This window comes from Schistocerca piceifrons, chromosome 1, assembly GCF_021461385.2.
Source record: "Schistocerca piceifrons isolate TAMUIC-IGC-003096 chromosome 1, iqSchPice1.1, whole genome shotgun sequence".
NCBI classification, from domain to species: Eukaryota; Metazoa; Arthropoda; class Insecta; order Orthoptera; family Acrididae; genus Schistocerca; species Schistocerca piceifrons.
In genome coordinates this window covers 281,711,753-281,737,042 of record NC_060138.1, presented here as the reverse complement: position 1 = coordinate 281,737,042, position 25,290 = coordinate 281,711,753, and the positions used below count along the sequence as shown (strand labels likewise).

The window sequence follows — 25,290 nt, the reverse complement described above, 5'->3', positions numbered from 1 at the left end:
GCTCTAAAAACAAGCAGGCGCGGCAAATAGCGCACTCTAGCGGGACGCCATAGCCCTCATTGCTAGGTTACAGACACGATAAAGGGAAGGCGTCTATTGATGCTAGCCGTTGGGTCGGGGCATATCCCCAACAACCGACACTGCCCGCAGATAACACAACTTTTCAAATCATTACGCGGTCTCAGCGCGATCGGCGAAATTCATATAGCTTTGTCTTCTTCTGCCGAACTGAGAGGCGTTCTCACATGCAGATCACGGATTATGAAAAATTTTTAATTTTAGTACGTGAAGGATGGAGTCTGTTGCATGTTGAGGATTAGAAACATAAAAAAGGGGATATGTCTGGGGATCTATAGCCTTAAATCGCTCCTTAATTGGAAACCACAAGTTTCGAACAACTTATCTTTATTATGAGGATCGTTCAATAAGTAATGCCCCACATTTTTTTCTCACAACGTCTTTGTTGTTAAGAGTCAGGATTTTGTGACAATATATGCCAACATGTCTTGTCCATGTCATATTTTTCTACGTAGTCTCCATCACGTTCTATGGCTGTACGCCAACGTTGTGGAAGAGCATATATTCCCTGCTGGTAAAAGCCCATGTCCTATAAGTGAAGCCACGTTTCCATTGCATCCGTGACAGAGACGCCTCTCCGTCGGTCTCAAAACGCTCCAACAATTCAGATGAAACTGCCTTTCTTTGAATCTTTTGCTCCGCTGTGAGCATTCGTGGAACCCATCGTGAGCATTTCTTTGAATATCCGAGAGTCTCGATCATTTCAGACGCACTTCCAATGCTGACCGACAACTGTAGAAGCAATTGTCGAGTCGTGATGCGACGGTCGGCACGAATTACAGCATTCGCAAGATTCAGCACGTCTGGAGCAGTGGCTGTGACAGGACGGCCCGAGCGTGGCTGATCATGGAGCTCTGTTTCTGCATTTCCTGAGGCTGTAACTTTCTGTAACCCCCATCGCCCAGTTGTACTCCTATCAACTGCAGCATCGGCATACACTACACACAAACGTTTATGGCTGTTCATCAAGGTGTCTTTTTCTGCACAAAAGAATTAAATAACAGCGTGCTGCTTGTAACGTGAGTCGTATGTAGACATTTTGATCCTGTACACGGCTCTGTCAGCTGCCAGAACGGTTCGAAACTTCACCCGGGCTCAGAACAAACATCAAATGTGAAGCACCAACAATGAAGTTTGTCTATGTATATTAACGGCTTTTTAAAAAAAAATGTGGGCATTACTTATTGAACGACCCTCGTACAGTATGAATGTTCTCTGGCTGTCTAGCTTTTTCAACCTGATGTCTATACTTAATGCAGCATGTCGTTTACAACAAAGGCAAAATCTGTATCCGAAACTTTTGACCTAGATTATAACTTCAAATATTATGTGTTCAAGTGAGAAAGGTCGCGATGTTGCGCTAGGGGGACATTAGGTGTCTACGATTTATTGTTGCCCCTTACCGCTGATTTTATGCCAGTAGGGTGGTGATTCTGTTAAACGGGGTGGTTTGCAAATGTGTTATATGTGTTTCCACTTTGCAGTGCCTTAGGTGTTCAGAATGTATTATTCTAAAATTTATATTTGTCTTTCACATGTCTGCTGAATGACAGTCATTGAAGATGAATTGACGTGCTGTATGTTCAGCTGAATTTATATGAAATTGTGCAGGGTGTTTGTAATCTTGCTTATGAAAGTTGTCATCAATCATCTCTACTATGCAATATAACGTTTCTTCTCTTCACTTCATATATATTCGTAAAATTTCTCTGTCCAGTAACTGAGGGAAGTAGTAAGCACTGGCCACGTTCGTTTCAAGATCCGCATACACTCGGTGTCGTTTCAGTAGCAAAAGCCACAATGGAGCACTTGTCTCCAAGTAATGAGACGAAGCGGCATCCATCCCTCCCTCTTTAGTACTTACTCCAGTCGTAACACATTTTGGAAGCAGCATCCAAGCATCCACTTATACCACTCAAGGTACCTGCGAAATTACATAGTTGTATGACACATAGTTCAGGATAGATGCCATCATACACAATGAGATGCGTGAAAAGCTAGCTTTTTGCTTAAAATGGAGCGTAGATTACGCAAATCAAAGTAGTTCAGATTTTCGGAATGAGAACACCTAGCAATTTACAACACCCTTTCAACACAATTTCACACCTTTTCTAAATTTATTCTCGCTTATATGCTTAACGTCAAATATTTAACACGTTAACTCATCAGCAAAATATCACACATTTGAAGCTGTTTTTTCCATTAGAGTTCGATTATTTAAAGGAAAACACTTCATTTGGGCGGGGGGGGGGGGGGGGGATTAGGGAAGGAAGTCGGCCGTGCCCTTTCTAAGGAACCATACCGGCATTTGCCTGAAGCGATTTAGGGAAATCACGGGAAACCTAAATCAGGATGGCCAGACGCGGGATTGTACCGTCGTCCTCCCGAATGCGAGTCCAGTGGGCTAGCCACTGCGCCACCTCGCTCGGTCGATAATTTAAAGAATCGTGGTTGGGGGGGAGGCGTTGATTGGTAGATACAAAGAGGCTGAAGAATATTCATAGTTTCTGCTCTGAAATACGTTTTTGAAGATTGCTGACCAACTTCTCGCGAGGTGTGCGGTATCTTTCTTCGAGAGTCTGCCAGTTAGGATTTTTATACATCTCTGTTACACACCGGTCAAAAAACCTGTGACTGTTCGTACCACTCTCCTTTTTATACGCTCGATATATCAGCTGATATTTGTCCCGTACACTTTTGCAGTATTCGAGCATAGGGTTTGTATTTAGTCTAATTCGTAAACAAAGTACAGTTTCCTTGTATCCTATCAATAAATCGTAGCTGCCATTTGCTGTACCCACAACTGAGCCTTTGTGGTCTTCCCATTTCATGAGGCTATACGCTGTTAGTGCAAAATATTTTTGTGACGTGACTGCCTCTGTGACTTATTAATTCAATAATCAAGTGGTGCCACGCCTTTACGTTTTCTGAAGTGCACTGTTTTATTTGTCTCTACATTGAGGTGACGCAGTGGTTAGTACACTGGACTTGCATTCGGGAGAACAACGGTTCAAATCTCCGTCCGGGCACCCAGATTTAGCTTTTCCGTGGTTTCCTCAATTGCTTAAGGCAAATGATGGGATGGTTCCTTTGAGAGAGTACTGTCGATTTCCTTCACCTTCCCTCTATAATCCGAGCTTGTGCTCCTCTAACAGCCTAGTTACCAATGAAACGTTAATGAAACGTTAAACTCTAAACTTCCTTCTACATTAAGACCTGCCGGCCGCGGTGGCTGAGCGGTTCTAGGTGCTTCAGTTTGGAACCGCGTGGCTGCTAAGGTCGCAGGTTCGAATTCTGCCTCGGTGATGAATGTGTGTGATGTTCTTAGGTTTAAGTAGTTTTAAGTTTAGGGGACTGATGACCTCAGATATTAAGTCCCATAGTACTTAGAGCCATTTGAACTCTACATTAAGACCTAGCTGGTAGTCTTTCTACCAGAATGACATTTAGTCTAGATCTACTGTGTCATAGGACCATTACTTTTCACTGTATACATAAATGAACTAGTGGATAGATAGCGTTGGAAGCTCCATGAGGCTTTTTGCGTATAATGCTGTTGTATATAGAGAAGGAAAGAAGAGCTACAAAGGATCGATGCTTGATGCAGGGATAGTCAGTTGACCCTCATCATAAGCAAATGTAACTTATTGCGCATAAGTATGCAGAAATATCCATTATTGTACGACTACGCGATTGTAGAACAATCGCTGGAAGCAGTCATATCCATAAAATAACTACGAGTAAGCGTACGGAGCGACTTAAAGTAGAAAGACCACATAAAACTAATAGCAGGCAAGTCAGATGCCAGGCGATTCACTGGAAGAATCTACAGAAATGCAGTCCATCCACAAAGAGGTAGTTCATAAGACCGTCGTTCGACCAATTCTTGAATATTTTCGTCAATGTGGGATCCGCACCATACAGGATTAATAGAGGAAACAGAGAAAAGCCAAAGAAGAGCAGCGTGTTTCGTAACACATTCATTTAGTAAGCGCGAAAGGGTCAGCAGATGGTCAATCAATTCCCGACGCAGACGCTGCAAGAGAGGCGTTCTGCATCACGTTGTAGTTTGCTGTTAAAATTCCGTGAGCATACGTTCCTACAAGAGTCAAATATTTTATTGCTTGCTATCGCGTATATCTCGTGAAAAGGCCATGAAAGTAAAATTAGATATTTTCCTCCTCACACAGAGACTTACCGGAACATGTTCTTCCCTTGAACAATTTGCGACTGGAACAGGCAAAAGGGGGAAGTAACAGCTGTACACAAGTACCCTCCGCCACACTGTAAGGTGGCTTGCGGACTGTAGATGTACATGTAACTGGATATTAGCGCAGTTTTTTCCGGATAGTATTTTCTCGTAGAAGATGACCCTGAGATTGCAGTTAATACCATATGATAAGTCATTAATATATATCATGAACAGCAACGGTCCTATCACACTCCCCTAGAGCATATCATACGCTAGTTCTGTATCTGTGGGTGATTCTCCATTCACGAGTTAAAATTGTCAGCTATTCTTTCTCTACTATGAAATATATTACTGCCTAGGAGCAAAGTTGTGCTACCTGCTTCACGACAGGAGATAACGTTATTTCCGAAAAAATTTCCAATTTCCAGAGAGAATGTTTCTCTCTGCAACTGAGTGGGCACTGTTTTGAAATTTCCTGTTCTGTAAAACTGTGATCCGCACAGGGACTCCAACTCGGATTGAGAGAAGTCCTGGCAGTAATGAATCTGTGAAAGTGGGTCATAAAATGTGCCTGGACAGATCAGTCGATAAGAGCATTACCCACCACAGGTGAAGATCTGATTTAGAATTCCGGTCCGGCAAGCAGTTTTAATCTGACAGGAAGTTTCAAAGTACCAGTTATTCTCAACACGTGCTGGCCATGTTCTCCATCGTATAGCGTGTGGCTGCACTGACTTTAATGATGGCAGTACCGATAGAGCACAGTTCACCTATCACTCAGAGAGAAAAAAAATGGCTTCGGGAGGTTAGAGGCAGTGGAGTGCAGTAAAATGTTGCTTAACTCCTAACTTTTGACAATCGATTATCTTGCAAACCTTATGACTAGCTTTCTCGTAAAGACGTTTACCTCAAAAAATGATTAGCTTTGACTGTTGTATCACATAACGTAACTAGAATCTCAATCCATCAGGGCCCGAAGATCGACAGAAGCTACAGTAAAAAAACATACTCGTGAATTGTTTCAGTACCATTATCTACACTACTGATCATTAAAATTACTACACCAAGAAGAAATGCAGACGATAAACGGGTATTCATTGGACAGATATACTAGAACTGACAAGTGATTACATTTTCACGCAATTTGGGTGCATAGATCTTGAGAAATCAGTACACAGAACAACCACCTCTGGCCGTAATAACGGCGTTGATACGCCTGGGCATTGAGTCAAACAGAGCTTGGATGGCGTGTACAGGTACAGCTGCCCATGCAGCTTCAACACGATACCACAGTTCATCGAGAGTATTGTGACGAGCCAGTTGCTTGGCCTCCATTGACCAGACGTTTTCAATTGGTGAGAGATCTGGAGAATGTGTTGGCCAGGGCAGCAGTCGAACATTTTCTGTATCCAGAAAGGCCCGTACAGGACCTGCAACATGCGGTCGTGCATTATCTTGCTGAAATGTAGGGTTTCGCAGGGATCGAATGAACGGTAGAGCCACGGGTCGAAACACATCTGAAATGTAACGTCCACTGTTCAAAGTGCCGTCAATGCGAACAAGAGGTGACCGAGACGTGTAACCAATGGCACCCCATACCATCACGCAGGGTGATACGCTAGTATGGCGATGACGAATACACGCTTCCAATGTGCGTTCACCGCGATGTCGCCAAACACGGATGCGACCGTCATGATGCTGTAAACAGAACCTGGATTCATCCGAAAAAATGACGTTTTGCCATTCGTGCACCCAGGTTCGTCGTTGAATACACCATCGCATGCTTTCCTGTCTGTGGTGCAACGTCAATGGTAACGCAGCCATGGTCTCCGAGCTGATAGTCCATGCTGCTGCAAACGTCGTCGAACTGTTCGTGCAGATGGTTGTTGTCTTGCAAACGTCCCCCTCTGTTGAGTCAGGGATTGAGACGTTGCTGCACGATCCGTTACAGCCATGCGGATAAGATGCCTGTCATCTCGACTGCTAGTGACACGAGGCCGTTGGGATCCAGCACGGCGTTCCGTATTACCCTCCTGAATCTATCGATTCCATATTCTGCTAACAGTCATTGGATCTCGATCAACGCGAACAGCAATGTCGCGATACGATAAGCCACAATCGCGATAGGCTACAATCCGACCTTTATCAAAGTCGGAAACGTGATGGCAGGCATTTCTCCTCCTTACACGAGGCATCACAACTACGTTTCACCAGGCAACGCCGGTCAACTACTGTTTGTATATGAGAAATCGGTTGGAAACTTTCCTCACACAGCACGTTCTAGGAGTCGCCGCCGGCGCCGACCTTGTGCGAATGCTCTGAAAAGCTAATCATTTGCATATCACAGCATCTCCTTCCTGTCGGTTAAATTTCGCGTCTGTAGCACGTCATCTTCGTGGTGTAGCAATTTTAATGGCCAATAGTGTATGTTTTATCTTTCAGATCACTGGTCATTTATTGTGTTTTTTGCTTTATCAAACTTAAATATGAAGCTTGAAATGGCTCAGCGCGTACAGTTTTTGAGTTACAAGAAAATTTGCGAGTTTTAATAAAATTCCCTGAACAAACAACTTTTTATTAGAAACCCAGAAGAATGTCCTACGAAATTTCGGGTGAAATACCAGGTATCAACAACTTGCTACCATGACATTTCGGGACAGAGTTTTCTGGGTGTCTTCTGGTGCATACTGTCATAATTACACTTAGGTCCGCCTATATTTTAAGACCATGGTGAATCTAGTTACCACTCATTGCTAGGGCGCATGCGTTTCTGCGTCTGTGCGTGCTGTGGACGCTATCCCTAGTGAAAGCTCCTCTCATTAGTATCAGAGCAATGGTCTTCACACAGCAGAATTTCAAAACGAATTTGGCTGCTCAGAGCAAGAAGTTTTTCTATGACGTGGTTCTATGCGTTATCTAACTGGAAACACCCATCCCAATTGATAAGAGCCGCAGTCAGTCGTATTTCCACCGATTCATTGATAATAAAGTACCAAATGTTTAAAGAACAAACAATGTCTGCTTCACTGTATTTCATCGAAAGACCAGCAGAAATATAGCGCTCTGTGACAGTGGATTTGCTGGCTTGCGAGAGGAGAGTTCGTCGCTAGTATACGGCGATGCGGTCCTGAATGGTCCGCGTCGTTTGCCTCTCATGGAATCTTCCCATCAACTTCGTGGTGCAGCTCTAAATCGTCTCTGACTGGTCCAAGAAGCGCTGATGTTTTTGATGGAGGACTAAAGATCACTTTAGCCTTCTGTTTACAAAATTTCACAACGCAGAATAAGAAAATATTGTTAACAAATCCAAGACATTTGGTTTTTTGTGAGACCAAGCAGAGCAATTAAATAGTTAGAAAGAAGTATTTATCACACAAAAAGTTATTCATTTTTTGTGTTATGTAATACCATATCCTTTTTGTTCAAAAAGTAACACTAATCACCCATCATGGCTGACTCCCAACGTCCCTAGCATCTGGTTTTTATTGTTCTTATTGTTCTGTCTTGGTGGAACATTTCACCTTGTTCGTCACTAACTGCTCCTAGGATTTATGGGAATTAGTCCAGTTGTAAATGGAGGCAGCGTAGTTTTAGAGATACTCGACATTCCATGGCGTTACATGTCCTCTGAAGGATTGTAACAAGACAGTTTGTTTTTGCTAAGAAAACCTTTCACTACCTTCACAAATGCCTTGCTCATTTTTATTTTGCTTATACTCAAATTCCGAGTCATTTATTACTTTTCTGATGCTAGTTCCATTTAAATCTCTAAACTTGAATTTAGCTTCACTCACTTCGGGAAAAAGTTCAGACACCCCAAGCCGGCACGTTTTTACACACAGCTTTCACAAAGTTTTTCGTCACTCCATGTTTGATACGAACCGGAGAAGAAGAATATTATTACAATCGACTAAGAGCTCATAAGATAATTTTTTCCTCCAGGGTCGTAAGATATTCTTTTGTGCCAGTTTTTCTTAACAAAATGTCGCTCTCTGGCTTTTTGTCCCATAAGCGTACAAAAAACAACACTTTTCATATCCATAGGCAAGGCTGATGGCAATGAACTTCCCTTATCTTTCATCTTATGCAGAGATTCACAAACTTTTTTTGTCTCGTAGACCAATGCTGCTCAATTTTTCTGTTTTTGGTGGATCCCTACATTTCGTACAGAGAGTTATCAGAAATTCGTCAACTTCAAATGCGTGTGTGACCGCTAATACAGTGCTACTCGCTTTGTTGGGTTGAACTGTAGAAGTGTGGAATGAAAAACCTAAAAAACATGTTAAGTTTTATACATTTATAATTAAAATTATACAAACTGCAAATCCAGTAATGTTATTGCGTAAATGTTTTGAATAAAGGGGATGGGGGATGAGCCTAATGCTTTATAAGAGCAGATTTTCAATATTTGGTTTCAAATAAGTTGTGTTTAACCTTAAATCGCCTAGGTCAGTGATTTGCAGAAGACTGGAAACCACGCTGAAATCCCGTTCCGCGAGGTATGAACATGGAAAAGCTGTTAAAAACTCTCTCACAATAGTCCATAACACAGGATGGTAAAAGATATCTCTCTCTGTAGCCATAATTGTTGATATCCCTTTCAAAACTGTTCCTTAAGCTTTTCGTTAGTGCTTATTCCAATCAGTTTTTCTTGTAATTTGACATCCGTATCTTGAACATCACTGTATGGATTGACAGTCCACTGTGGTATTTCCTCCATAGTCAAAACATCCCTAAACCTGATTTCAAAGTCTATATGAAGAACATTTAAACGTTGGTTGAACTGTCATTATCTTGGTAGATTGTCTATGACAAATTAGGAAACTGGGAAAATTTGCATCCTCAAATGTTTTGCTTCATAAGTTTAATTCTGGCAAGAAAAGCTTAAGCACTTTGTTTTTTTCAGACTTAGACTGCCGTCTTATAATTGCGAGTTAACCTCATTATGTTTAATGAACAAATCTGTTAAATAAACAACGTCTGACTTCCACTTGGTTAAATTTCTTTTAAAATTAGATCCTTAGCGTCCAAAAACTCCAAAACAATCTCGAAAAGTGAGAAAAATCTTGTCCAGTGTAAGTCTTGACAGCCAGCATCCTTTAGTGTAAAGGGTTAATTGATCAGAGTTCCCGCCATTTTCTTCGCATAACTGCGCAAATAACGTAGAAGTCAAAGCGCTGCGTCGAATTTTGTTTACTGCTTTAATGTCGAATTGGAGAGTCTGATGCAATCTTCCACGCAGATTTTTGGCAACTTAATATTGTCGATGGATGACGCAGCATATTCCAAACATCCAAGTAATATTTTGTTTTAAATGGCTTATAAATTCACGATGGCGCCAATACATGGCAAATGGTCCATCTGTCTCTGCTGATATTATTTATGATAAAGGGATAACTTTTTCCACGAAATAATCCATCAAAACCTTATCTACTGATTCACATTTCGTGTCTGATCTCATAGTTCTCGGGAAGATCAATTCTTCATGGATTTCTGGTTCCATAACAAAACGAACATATGCCAATTATAGTACTTCATTAACACGTAAAGTTTACTCGCCCAGTTGACGGAGAAATTGATACTTTAAGGGTAGTTACACAAGATGCTTTCCATATCATAGCTCATTTCATCAATACGTTCTTGAACTGTGTCATTGCTAAAAAGATCTTTTGAGTATATCAAAAGCAGATTTGTGCAGAACAGTTTTGAGACCTCTTCACTGGCTAGAAAAATTACTTGTTCCCCTATACGATGAGTTTTCCATATTTACCTGTAAGTAACGATATATTGTAAGATTAATGCAAACTATCATCATCTCTTTGTGACGTCAAAACGTATATACTGTCCAGAGTGGACTTTTGAAATTCGTCTTTAAGCATTTGAAAGTCTTTCAAATCTGTACTTGTTTTATCAGTACGACACCTTCTCAGATGATCCTTCAGCCTGGATGGTTTTATAGCGTCATTGCTTAACAGTTCCTTACATAAAAGATACAGAAGTAATCGTCTGTCCGACAACGATGGAATGAAACCAAACTTAGAATAATCAATACTGTATTGTCTACATTTATCTTTGGATTTGGCTATGTCTGGTATCAGTTATCTGTGTAAAAAAAAGTTAAGCTATTTAGGTAAATGTGCTAAGACATGACAATCAAACTCAACCGTCTCAGCCTCAGGTCATGATCGACGTGTCTCTAAGAAATTGAAGGAACTCCAAAACGAAAATTTTGTAAAAAAAATAATTCACTCACTTTCTCTGGCGCTCCCAAACAACATGAAATTGACTCATTTTAAAATGTATGGTACCTAACTACAGAAATGAGCGAGGGTTCCCTTGTTCTGAATCGGTAGAAGTCGTTCGACTTCGGACCGCTCATGTCTAGTGTCCGACCGCTGCCACAAAGCCACTGCGAAGTGTCGCAAATTAATACACCTCTTGATGAGAGACGAAGTGAGTCCTGGCCCCTCACGGGCAGTGCCAGATACTCTGCCCACTCCTTGAAGAAGGGCAAGATGTACTACTTTAAGGAAAAAGGAAGACTGGGGTTTAACATCCCGTCGAGATCGAGGTCACTAGAAGCAGAGCACAAGCTCTGATTGTTTCAAGCACTTGGCAATAATTGCAGAGCAGAACTAAACCGCTTTTGAAAATAAACACAAATTCCGCCTACCACTAGTTAGTGTACAGAAACTTAGGCTGGCCCGGCAGTCGACTAATCAACTCTTACCTCCACCACCAACGACTCGGGAGTATTAAGAAATTCCAGACTTGAACGATACAGTAAAACCAAAGATGCTACAAACAAAAATGTGACGTGCTGCACTTTTAATATTTTTATTAGTAACTAGTATAAATAGCAAGAATGGTATTTTGTTTGATACAAAATTATTGAGGCTTTCGCGGTCACTTGTTGACATATGGCCTGTTGGTTCCTGCCTCGGGTTCTTAGGCCAAAGTTGACAATAGTCAAAAAAATGTCGGCCGAACAGACCGAGAAAGAAGCCATCATTCTGGTTGATGTTACAAAACCGTTGTTGATCCATGTAATGAAAAGAGGAACAACATAGCATTTCGCAGATTTTTACTTTGCATCAAGATTCTTGTCACGATTCTTACCGAGCAGCGTTTCGAGTTGCTGTTCGCCAGTCCGTTGAGCTATGGAAGAGTACCTTAAGACTGCCTGTTGTGATTACCGCTGTGGAAAGACCATCGACACTGCGGCATCCGTGCCCGGGGGCTTTCAGCGACGTAAAGAAATTAACGCCGGAATACTTCGAGCTCCCTGTCCCGAACGATTCCCAAGAGCCGAGGAGGAATGCCGCTGGAATGGGCTGCTACATCAGTCCAACGGAAAAGATACTGGCATATTTTACTTCATTATGTAGAGGCGCAGTACAATAAAAATGATAATCCTAGCTTGTAGTGCCCGACCGCATGGATATCCAGGCTCGGCATGTAGCCACTGCATGAAAGAACAGAACGTGGTTCGGTACACAGGCCACCCAGTTTGTTTTAGAGAAATTTTAAAGCAGTCCAAGTTCTTCAACGTTGCTGACTTAAACTAAGCGTTGCAAAAAACACGTAAAATGCATTAAACATTTGTCACAGGTATATATGCGAGTCGCATTCAGCAAACTACGCAAAATCTCAACATTTGAGAAGGTAACCAATCATCGACGTGTGCATTTGGCATCCTTCGGTCACCAGACTTTCTCCCTCGAGCACACTCACTATGGCAAAAGTATTAATTCCAATCTTTCTTAAGGAAACCAACAGCCTCATTCTTATCCCCAAACGCCACATAACCCCGCAGTGAAAACGACCTGCCTCTGTTGGGTCGGCAATATCGTGATGTGGACTGTCAAATATCCTCATCAATAGCGTGGCCACTTACCTTACCTTTGGAGCCGCAAACTTACGGAGCTGTTAAGAAGCGAACCGCGTTTTTTAAGGACATTAATGAAGAAACATTATTTTAAAAATAACATTATTGAACTATTTTATTACACAACAAGAAATTGAAAGTTACATTTGCCGGATGCTTTTTCGAGGGTTTACTATTGCTGTAGGCTGTTTGAAATCTGGCTGATAACTGGTGAGTGCAGTTCGCACAAGCTCACTTAAATGTTCATCAGAAAGAACAGAAAAATTTGATTGTTGAATACAGTGATTCACACATATAAATGTTCCCAGAAATATATATCAATCTCTTGGCATATTCCCTTGTTAGGAAACATTTTTCTTCTGGAACCTACTTTCAAAATTTAACATTTGAACAACCGCTACGTTTCAGATCTTTCAGCCCTTTATCCTCTTGACGATCCAATAGCTCCAACTGTACAGCTCCTGAAACCTTAATAATTAGCGGTGAAACAGGACAGTCATCTTCCACAACATCAACGATGAAAGGCTTTTCCAAGAATGAAAATGATGGTTTAAGTGCCCTCACATCACTATACCCGACATTTATTTGTTCAGCAATGTCACGGCTCTTAACTTGTATTTGCACCTGAATTACAGAAAGGCTTTCAGTAATTTTCTACAAGCATATTAAATGAGCAAATGTTTTAGTCTCCAGTCTTTCCGAAAGAGTCTTCATTTGTTATGAAAGATGAACACAGTCTGCGCTGATTCAGAAATTAGTTTCTCTCTTCACTGCAATGTTGTGTTCAATGTTTTTAAATGCTGAACGTCAGTGAAAAAGGTCATATTTAACAGCCACAGTGACTCATCAAGCTGAGGGAAAGATTTTCATCTTTCTTGCAGAAATTTCTTGATTGGATCCAAAAAATGCAAAAATCTTCCTAGAAAATTGCCTACTGATTGCTATCTCACCAAACAATACTAAGACAAATCATCAGGAATGTCATCATTGCTGATTCCTTCTATGAAGTATTTGAACTTTTGTTTTCGCATTAGAAGAAATGCAGCTCACGGTTATTAGAACCATCTGCGTAACATGAGGATATTGAAAACATTTAGATGTCAAATGTTCTCTAGAAATAGTACAGTGAACAGATAGGTATTCAGGGTATGAAATGTCAGCGTTTAAAAGCCCGAGAGGCCTTGGTTTTTAGCTGTCACAGACGGTGCAGCATTGGTAGCAATACTGACAATCTTCCCAGTGCAGGCACTGAATGTTTCACGAAAACACCATCGAGGGCTTCATTAAAGTCATAACCTCGAGCAGTATCCTTCAATGTAACGAGGTATAACAGCTCTTCCACCACCTCCAGGCCATTTGCTACATATTTTACAAATATGGCAAATTGCGGTTAATCTTGAATATCTTTGGACTCACCCAAATCCAGACTCGTTGCAGAGCGGTCACACTTTTTTTTTGCGAGTTGTTCACAGTATCACACTGATAGCAGAAATTCGCTTATATTGTGTGTCTAGAAACGGGCATTTGGTCACCGAGTTCTTGTAGTTTCTTATATCGGGGTCTAAAACAGAAACTTGTGCGATATTGACTTTCGAAAACTGCCTCTCTGTGTAAGGTTTCTTTGATTTTACAATACGAAGGTAGCTCAGTTGTTAAATCTGCTTCCCTGATAAACGTTGTCATAAACCTAATGACAAAAATTTATCTTTTCTCAACTGTGACCAAGAGAATAAAATTTCCCGAATTCACTGTGGATAATGTTATGATGGTATCTGAGATTAATGCCTTCGTACTGTGACAATGTCATTTGACACAAAAGAGACATTGGTTTACCATTTCTCTCCACAAATAGCAATTGCTCCTCCCACTCTTTAGTAACCTTTAACTCACTAGGTTACTTTCCTGTAGCGTATATTACGAAGTGGGGTCTCTGGGACCCATACTTTAAACTGAGATTTAAGGGGCAAATAATATGAAATTTTTAGTTTAAGTTATATAAAAATTATTTTTACAATTATTTAAATGTTGTTGAAATAATTCTTGTTGATTTTATTGCACTAAATAGATCCTGCAGTACTTTACTTTTTATCACACAAAGTCAAAAGCTTTTGTGCGGTTTTCTTTAAATAGTACACATAAATAAATTGTTAAAAATCTGAATGTTACATTCTGAAAAAATATTGTATCTCTGCAGTAAGTAAATTCCAGGATTTAATCCTGCGTGTAAAAATAGCGCTCCGAAGGTACAAAAGAAAATCTGCAAAATCGACGTTGGATCTACTTTGTTCATCTCCACACAGAACACATTTGATTTTAACTAACGCTTCAATTATTTTATTGGAGATACAGAAAGATCCGCATCACAACTTTTTTGAAGTTCTTACACTGGCTAATGTACTCTAGCAGAACTGTGATCACTGCCTATCGTAAAATCACCGTCGTTTTCATTTCTTGCTCCATGTCGCTGACATCTTCCTCCATCCACCAACCAACAATTTTATCGGAAATTACCAAATAAGCAGCAACCAGTCGCAAAATCATGTTTTATTTCTTCACTTTTGCAAATCGATTTGACCTCTGCTTAAGACAGTATTACTACTCAGGGCACATATTCGTTGAAAGCACCGATGATGGCTGTTAATCAGTTGAAATCGATTTGCAAAAGTGAATAAATAAAACATGTTTTTGCGACTGGTTGCTGCTTATTTGGTAAATTTATGGTTTACGCTCTCTGCACAACTTGGGAACCACATGGAGCCCACCATTCATAATTTTATCGGACTTAGGATTGTTAAAACTTACATGTTCCTGCACGCACATTTCGTACTACAGTGGGGAAAAACAGAAACTTAGTTCACGAGGCGCACTCTAGAAGACCCAAACACGTGTCAAAAAACTTGCCGACCAGGCCATGCCAAACGGGCTTCCCGCACAGACTGCACATTCCCCCACATCGCCTCTCCCTCCCCGTCCCCCCCCCCCCCACCACTCTCTACGTACACAACTACGATAAACGAATCAGTTCTCCTTGAGAAAATGGCCAGCCTTGAGGAAATCAGTCCCAGTCCCTTTTACCTGCCAGTGAAATAGCTCTACACCCTGTATGTCGGTAACATTTTTCTATGGACTGATTTCTCCGTTAGTGCACCTAGTTTCTTAATTTATGACCTGATGTCCTCTCTACGTAAAAGTTTCGTTATGTGCTATAAAAAGCTTTCCACAGTTCACAATTGCGAACCATTCGAATTAGCTATCTAGGAAAGCCTAAATCTGCATGATTTGAACTTCCATCCTACTGAATGCGAATCCATTGTCCCAGGTACTATGTCTCCCAGTCGCTCCATATTCCAAGCAGTTCATATCCCTGTAAGGTTACCTTTTGAAAATTTATTCAATCCATCCTAGGAAGTACACTCACCCAAAGCAGTGCCAAAGTGCACCGAGGTGACAGTCATGGGACGCCTCCTAATATCGTGTGGACCTCCTTTTGCTCTGCAATAGTACAGCAACTCGACACTGTATGGACTCAACAAGTTGCTTACAACTTGGGTCCATGGCTTTGTGGGGGCTGCGACACTCTAACCTCACCATCAGCTCTTATCAACTCAAATCGGAACTCATCTGACCAGGCCACGATTTTCCAGTCGTCTAGGGTCCGACCGATATGGTTACGAGCCTTAAGAGAGGCGCTGCAGACGATGTCATGCTGTTAGTTAATGAAGGCACTCGCTTCCGCTGTCAGCTGCCACAGTCCATTAACGCCAAATTGCGCCGAACTGTCCTAATAGATAAGATCGTCGTACGTTCTACATTGATTTCTGTGCTTATTTCACGCAGTGTTGCTTGTCTGTTAGCATTGACAAATCTACGCAAACGCCGCTGCTCTCGGTCGTTAAGTGAAGGCCGTCGGCCACTGCGTTGACCTTGGTAAGAGGTAATGCCTGAAATTTGATATTCTCGGCACACTCTTGACACTCAAGATCTCGGAATATAGAATTCTCTGACGTTTTCCGAAATGAAATGTCCTATGTGCCTAGCTCCAACTACTATTCCACTTTCAAAGTCTGTTAATTCCTGTCGTGCAGCCATAGTGACATCGTAAACCGTTTCACATGAATCACCTGAACGCAAATAACAGTTCCGCAAATGCACTGCCCATTTATACCTTGTGCACGCGATACTACCGTCATTTGTATACATGAATATCGTTATCCCATGACTTTTATCACCTCAGTGTATTTCATCAGGAACAAAGACTCCCAAATCTCAGCTCCTGCGCAAACATAACTTAGCTTTCCATATCGCAGAGTTAACCTCTGTCTGTAAGTAGACGCAGATGGACAACGAATATCAGCATGCTCTGCTAAGCAGTAATCCTAGGTTTGTGTGTGACCTAGCTTTTCTCTGCATTTTGCTATTCCCGTCCATTTGTCTACTGGTTAACGATCTCTTTAGTTTATTCTTTACCACTTATTTCGTATTTTATCTGTCTTTTTGTCTCGATGGTTACTCATTCTGCATCATCTTTCTGACAGCGCCTGCAGCATTTTACCTGAAATTACCTCACAAAAATTCTTGTTATATCTTTCTTGGCAACAAAATTTTGCGAACTAAACGTTCTACGCTATTCCGCCATCTCCTCTCTCCGTAACTCCTCTCTCAGACGGCCTGTTAGATCCGTTGAAAGAGGGGATGCGAAATGCTCTGCTCTATTAGTTTAGGAACGAGACTTGGATTATTAACTGAACGTCTAGGAAAACAGAAAGGGCTAGTACCTGTTGGTCTGCCTTTTTCAGACGAACGTCTGATGTGTCTCGCAAGCAAATCCTTCGTCTCATAGTCTGATGTCCTTTTTCATGTCAAAAGTATTGCAGAGTGGGAGATATAGACCAAGAAAGAGTAATTTGCCTATATTTGAATCAGCGTAAATTGTCTCCCGATAGTTACAGTGAGCTGGGCGTCAGAAATTTCGAGGAAAAAAAAACACGCCGCAATGAAAACCGTTTTTATATTAATAGTTGTGAACCCGACTTGCTTATTGTATTGTTAATATTCTCTCCCATGTTTCGCGATAATACAAAACGAGCTACCTTTCTTTGAACTTTTCGACGTCATCAGTTCTGTCTGGTAACGATCTCATACTGCGCAGCAATGCCCTATAAGAGGACGGACATGCGTAGTGTAATCATTGTCTTTGGTAGATTTGTTGTACCTTCCAACAATAATGTTCTCTCCCACTGAAACGCACTCTTTGGCTCGCCTTACCCACGAATATTTTCTACGTGACGGTTCCGAAACAATTTTTTGAAATTTTAGTCTCTAAGTATTTAGGTGAATCCATAACCTTTAAACTCGCGTTATTTTTCGTGTAACTGAAATTTAACAGATTTTTTTTAGTACCGGTACTCATGTGGAGGATCTAACACTTTCTATTGTTTATGATCAACTTCACTTTTCGCACCATGCAGGTATCTCGTCTAAATCATTTTGTAATTCGTTTCGACCGTCTAATGGCTTTACTAGTCGGTTAACGATAACAACATCTGCAAACAATCTAAGATGGCTGTTCATATTGCTCCTAAATCATTTATAAAGAGGCCTTTAACACTTCCTTGGGGAACCCCAGCTATGACTTCGGTTTCACTGCGTAATTTTCCGTCAACTATTACGAACTGCGACCTTTCTGAAAGGAAATCACAAACCCAGCCGCCCAACTAAGACCATCCATGGATACGAAATTTGATTAGAAGCTGCTTATGAGGAAAACCTAGATATAGGGAATAATTTGAGAGCCCCTGTTGACAGACTCATTACTTCGCGTGCTAAAGTGCCAGTTGTGTTTCACAGGAATGATATTTTACGAATCCGTGCTGGTTGTGTGTCAATAGATGTTAGGATATTTTGCATCCAAGGACAAAATGATATTAGTCCATACTGTACCTTCCTGCAACTGTGCGACTTATCCTCGTGTCTCTGATGTGCGAGTGAGAGCGCTAATACGCTTCGCCAACGTAGGCGGAAGTTGCCGAAAATTACCGATGCTAATGACAACTGCGTGAGCACATGTACTCGTGGTTGCCACAGCCGCTTGAGCCACGCGGATTCTACGCGCCTACACTCACTTGTAAATAGGCTGCGAATTTGCAGTGTGAACTTGCGTGATGCGCTTCCCATAGCACCAGACGTGGGCCAAGTATATACGAATAACGAATGCAGTTATAAATTACTATTCGTCTTTCGTGACTAACGGATATTATTCGAAACATTATTCACTTACACGAATAAAAGCAATTATCTGTCATCTGTGAATAAAAAGGGTTGTGAATAATAGATAAATTTGAAATCCAGTTGCATTTATAACTCCAATTCTCTATCATTTGTTAAACGAATTTACTTTTCGTTTTTCCCAGAACAACTCTTTTTTCGAAACGTCCCATCAGAAAGTTTATTTGATTTAAGGAGATTTACTGAATTTGACTTTAATCATGACTTCGATGTACAACTTTCAGCTCACAATCTTCTTCAGCAAAAATTGAGAAATCATCAATTCCGCTGTAGTTTTTGGCAAATAATTGTGATTCCACTGTGACTTCGCATCTTAAGTCACATTCCAAATACAGTTTTCTTTTTACATCATAATCTCATTTGAAACTTGTGATCCGATTTCTTTGGCTATTATTTGTTTGAAGTTTCTTGTAAGCCTCCTTTGGTCATGGACAGCAATACATGTGAACTACTTGTTTCTAAATCGTGGATAACAGTTCGCTGTAAGAACCGCAGTTGGTATAGAAAGGCGAAAAACATCTTCCAGTTGTCTCCTGACACTTTCACGATACACAAGAAGCAAGTGTGCTGCTACATTATGAACTTTTTTATATACTCGAACCCAGACTCTCATCCCCAGTTTTTGAATCTCAAAATTGCATAGACGTATGTCGGATAGAAAAAATATTCCATATTCTAACTGCAAGCTCACTTACAGTTCATCCTACAACACTTTGGATGACTCTGGACGTCCAGCAGCGTTCCATAAACATTGTAGAAGACTTCCGTTAATCGTTGGCAACCACTGAGGTCTTGTTTGGTTCGCTCGTTTTCTAGCACTACAATCACGAATTACGTGCTTACACTAAGGAGACACGCATATCCGATAATGTTAGCAATCTAATAAAGTTTTTGGAGGTTAAAGAGTTTTCTTCATTCTCCTTGTCGTCGTTGGCTGCTTACGTAGAGTTCTTGCGCCATGTTAGCAGTGAGAGAGGGAGACGTACTGGCACATGCAAAGCTAGATGAGGGGGGCTGAGTAGATAGTGTAAGGGCTGTAAAGCACTAGGTAGGCCGTCTGCGGCGGACAATAACAAAAATGTCGTGCACTGCAGTGTCTGTGCACGTATCGAAGGAGCCAGGCCTTCCTTGCATCCTGAAATAAACTTCATGATGACTTCCGACAGCTTGTAGGACTTGGGGGAATTTCCACTTCTCGAGGGACGTACAGTAGGTCTTCAGATTTATAGCCATATCTTTCTGGCACATTATTTTGCAAAATACAACATCCATTTATTATGGAAATCGTAAATTCATCTCGAAAATCCAAAAATCCATCTTGGGCGATGAAAATTACTCTCATCTCCATTTATTTGCCAGAATGTATTCTATAAATTGTCTAGTCCGACACAGTCGGTTTTTAAAGGCTATTTTATTGTTTGTTAATCTCCTTTCTCCATAAAGACGCATTAAATTTTCAGATATAATAAATACCTTATCTTGTCACTCAACCACAAAAGTACCTTTCTGGACAAACCATTAATAAGTTGTGACTTCTGAAATTTTCCCTGCGTATTTCGTCATTTCTGGGTATGCAGCCGGACCCCGTCGACATTCGGCAGAATGTCAACGGGATCCGGCTGCATACCCGGAAATTATTAGATGGTTGGTTGTTTTGGGGAAGACCAGATAGCTAGGTCATCGGTCTCATCGGATTGGGGAGGGACAGGGAAGGAAGTCGGCCGTGCCCTTTGAAAGGAACCATCCCGGCATTTGCCTGGAGCGATTTAGGGAAATCACGGAAAACCTAAATCAGGATGGCCGGACGCGGGAAAATTATTGGAAGACATTAATAAGTTATGTATAAAACAGAAACTACGCTGAGCCAAGGGAACAAATACTAATTCTGTATACTAATTCTGTACAAGAAGTAATCAAAGAAAATACAGTGACATTATATGTTATTCGTTATTTAATTTACAGGTGATTTATTTGCGAATAAATTTGTTTGAATGATCTACTTATTCTAATAACTATCCACATAGAAATCTTATTGAATAACACCCATCTGTTTTCACCATTACACCTTACACTTCCTTTCTCTTTCTGTTAATATTATCAAATGTAACGAGGTCTACTTGTTCACTTGCTTGATTTTCTCACGAGGACCTACAGTGTAGCTGGACTGAAGTTCCTTTTGTTGATTATAAACAGACCTGACAATTATAGTCTGTTGTTGTACTCTCAATGTAATTTTTTTAAAATTTGTTCTGTTCAAAATATGCTTAAATGCCAGTGCGATTTTAGCAGCTGATTGACATATGATCAGGTCCCATACTCCGAGGAGCGTAGGGGACGATGCGGAAGACCCGCACTTCTCTACTAGGCTAGGTCCTATTGGAAGTGGTTTGCCATTGCCTTCCTCCGACCGTAATGGGGATGAATGATGAGGATGAAGACGACACAACACCCAGTCATCTAGAGGCAGAAAAAATTCCAACCCCCGCCAGGAATCGAACCCTGGACCCCTCGCACAGGAAGCGAGAACGCTACCGCAAGACCATAAACTGCATACAGCTGATTCAATGTGCGCATTAATTCATCGCCTATTATTTCACGGAGATACATAGTTCCACAACTGCAACAATGACCTTCAATAACAATCAAATTCGGTTATCGCTTTAATTTTCGTTATACTCTGTGAATGTCAGGCACACAGCACACACCTTCTACATAGAAAACATGGAAAATAGACAGCTAAAAAGAAATTCTAATTCTAAGTGCATTTGAACGCTTGCCAGGCCCATTAGCGCCGCTTCATTCTGTCGTTGCTGTATAAGTAGAGCCTATGTCAAGTTACTTGCGTGGCAAGGGCACGCGGCTGTGGCCCGCCACCCAGCGTGTGAGCGCCTCGTGAGTGAACAACCAGCCGCGTGGTTCGGCTTGTGCGTGCGTAGCGAGTGATGTACATGAATACTACTCACGCAGATTCACCACGCAGATGAAGTACTCTGCCTTCCACGACACATCATTTTGCGACTTGCAGTTTACGAATATAGAGGCATATGTTTTATAATGGGCCGCAGGAAATTCAAGGTTAATTCTTATCGTGGTAGCGTTTTGTATCCTGCAGGATTCAACAGCACAACGGAAGCAGCGCGTGTAAACAGCTCGCCTTCCGCAGAGGTAATTCAGCAACGCTATCTATACTATAACAGAGTACTGTAGAAATCGGTTTGGATCGTGTCACAGGCGTGACGTAGCAGCTTAATCGCAAGACTCGCGCCGCCGTCCGTAGATAACAGTTGTCAGTGGCCAGTCCTTGACCAGCTCCTCAGCTGTGCCGTTCGTTAAGCCATGTCCGGTCTCACAACACAACCGATCACCCTGGGATTCAGAACGACAGTCAACAGGTTGGTGTCAGCTTTTCGGGGTCGTTCTGCTCCGGAAGTGTCAACAGTCCCGCGCAAACAAATAACGCAGTTCCGTTAAAGGTGCCGCAAAAGCTTCTGTCCGTCTGTGAATGTAGAAGCAGGTATGTGTTGTTAAGAATGCGCTGTCCATTTGCTAATAACAAACCTCTTTTTCAGCCCAGGGTTTACGTCAACGCTTTCAGTGTTCCGCGAGAACATGAAATACGCTTTTCTATATGTGTACATTCGGCGTTATGCCTTAAGAGGAAAGCAGCTTTCTTATGTACAATTCGCTGCATGCAGTTTATGTTTGAGGTACAAAATAAAAATAAATGTATAAAGTTTTTGCCAATTACGGGATCCGCCTACAGTTCACATAATAGAAAACTGTGACCAAGTCCGCCTCGGTACCTACGTGGTCAAGGCGGCAGATTGTTAACCGAAAGGACCCGGTTTCGATTCCCGAGCTGGTCGGAGATTTTCTCCGCTCGGGGACCGGTTGTTGTGTTGTTCTTTTTTTCGTTACGTATAACAGCCTCGAAAATCGCCTGCATGGCATCACATGACAAGTCTAAGCATGTATAACTTGGTCATAATGAATGTTCTGAATCGTCGTGTCGTCTTTCCAATGTTGAGATGGCTGTATGGGAACGTCTCGTAAGGCAGTAAATAATAAAAAGTTACCGTGTTAATGTCGCGCCGGGATATAGAAATATGAAGAAGTACCGTCACTACATGTTGGTCGAAATGGTTATATAATGTAGAACAGTAACACACATTAAACTCTAATTTTATGAGAGAGAGAGAGAGAGAGAGAGAGAGACAACGGTGCTTATTTTATTGTTTTTCTTTATTTTGGCCAGACCGGTGTATGGTTAGACGCATATCTGTAGCGGTCCTATATAAGATACACAATAGATAATATTAGGTGTAGCATATAATATGTGGCGCGTCCATATGTCCTCGTTTTCCTAGTGATGAGGCTGCGTGGTTTACACACCAGCTGAAAACTAGTAAAAATTAAAGTAAGATTTCCACCAAAAAGATGTAGCGAAATGCTCTGAGGGGACAATAATAATTTATGAACATGTCCCATAGCATATAGTATTATGTATTGCACATCTTATTATTTATCTTCTACGGGGCCGCTGAAGTTGGGCTTGTAACATGATACTGGTCCGGACAAAATACAAATAAACAATAAAAATAACATCCTCGTCTATTTTTAGAAGAACGTGTCATTCATCAACTTCATAACGGCCGCAGGAGATCGCGGATACGACACCCTAGTTCAATAATTTGCCAATTGTTCGTAGTTAACTGAAATTGAGACCGGTTGTGACCTGGATTATCACTGTTTGTTAAGTTTCACATAGCAAAGCTTAGATATAGCACACAATGTAACCCTTCCAAGGCAACTGACAACATATTTAAATACCGAAAATCATTACAGCACTTTTGTAGAGAACATGCACGATATATTAATCGCTCAGCATTTTGTACTTGGAACGCCGATTCACGGCACCGTGTTACATAAAACGCAATAAGATTTCATCACACAGTCTCACCAATTAAGCTTAAAGACAGGAAACACACACATTTACACATTCGTGCCAGCACTTCTATTGTGTAATGTGTTCAGAAGCAGTCTGAACGGCTTGTAAGGGATGAAATTATAATGAAATCCAGACCTTTAGCTGCTTACAGGAGTTGATAAATACCAGCGGGGAGCTCTGCTAAGAAATAATAGGTATAAAAAATTTCCATACGGTGTATCGTGTTCAAGTTAATTAGCGCCGATGTTTGCCAATCGGGCTGTTGCGCGCGCAAATTCAAGCGGCTCGCCAATTGGTGTCAGTTGTTCTCATAGTGTAAATGACAGCGCACGAGACTGTCGCAGGGATTCGAATTTTACTACCACCCCATGTCCAACTTTTACATCGCTCTCTTGGTCGGTATTAGGAAACCAAACGAAGAACGTGTTTGAAACACCGTCTCTGTGGGCCACTTACATTTGTTCGCGCAACGGCCTGATTGAGTAACGTAAGTACCCCATTAACTCGGAAATGGCGCAAAGTATCGAATTTTTTCCTCAACATTTCTCAGCATAACGTACTCTGCCACACTCTTACAGAATTTTCAGGCCGTTTCTGACCAGCCTATATTTCGTAAGCGAACAAACCGAAGTAGAGGACACAATAATTTTAACTGCGGAAGTGCATCGTAGTGACGCAACGCAGTATATTATTTCAAACACAGTGTGGACCTAAACTTCATCGAAAAAATTTCACGAGTTATTCAGGGATATTTTCTGAGTATTTTGGTACGAGGTGCCGTGGTATCCGGAGTAATTACCTTTCGTTTCATTTCTTACCACCCATTTAATTTCGTAGTATCTGTATTGTACTGAAAATATTTGCACGACAATGTTATCTTTATTCACGATAGACGACAGTAATGCCCACTTTACTTTTGGGCCTGAAGCCTCCCTCTAGCACTGCTCGGTTCTTTCTCGAGTTTCCTGCAGTGTTACTTGTACGTTTGTAGTGATACACGGCAGTAACTATTGACTGATGAATTGGCCGACATGCGCCTCGTGTGTGGATTTACTGAATGCAATCGAAGAGTCGCGCAACGCCGACATCCATGTCACTGAATATTTGCACCTGTAGACAGGCACTCACCTTGTGTTTTGTTGTACGTTTTGGTGACTGCTTATTACATCCTTTTTCGCTTTTGTAAAGGTATTTTCACATAGACAATGGTAATTGTGACAACTAATCGAATAAGTCACTCACACTACTACTCTGTAACGAGCCACCGGAGCCCGTGACTCCCTTAACGACCTCTGAATTTTTGTCGGTGGGGCTATAAGCTGTCAAGCGTAGTGTAGCAAGACACTTATGAACACTAGAACACTAAAGGGGAACAATCTTACATAGCTACTAACCATCGTAAATATTACTATTCCAAATTTTATTCAAAGGACGACAAAATTTAAAGGTTACGCAATAAGTACAAAACACCCTGTCTCATAAAGTACTGCGACCTTAAATTTTACGAGGGTTTGGTAATCTAGCGTTAATACATAGCTGAAATCAGAGACAGTAAACATGCGGACAAGTTATTTCCAACTGTTTCTTTAAGCTACACCTGTGGATGTGCTAGCAAAACTTTATCATGCATATTACAGTTAGTCTGGTCAGACAAACTGTTGGAAGGCAGGGACAAAATGGTTTCAAATGAACTATGAAGCTAATTTTTACTGATAGCTCTTATATTATGAAATCAACAGATAAAATCTACTGAGTAGACTACGTACAATCTGAAACTTCTTGGCAGATTAAAACTGTGTGCCGGACCGAGACTCGAACTCGGGACCTTTGCCTTTCGCGGACAAGTGCTCTACCATCTATTTATTCCCCCTTCCTCGATATAGTTCGTTGCGTTTGGTC

General features: G+C 41.3%; 1 protein-coding gene across 2 annotated transcripts in view; it reads left to right on the top strand.

Moving 5' to 3' along the window:
• The first annotated feature begins 21,776 nt into the window (after nucleotides 1–21,776).
• The window catches only part of LOC124785083 (diacylglycerol lipase-beta-like), an 853,236-nt gene continuing 849,722 nt past the window's right edge, over nucleotides 21,777–25,290 (top strand). The window contains exon 1 of one of the 2 annotated variants that reach the window (XM_047254152.1): nucleotides 21,777–21,835. The gene's annotated coding sequence lies outside the window, so the exon portion shown is untranslated. Of the gene's footprint in view, nucleotides 21,958–25,290 lie in introns of both variants that reach the window. The other variant, XM_047254151.1, reaches the window with a different exon arrangement.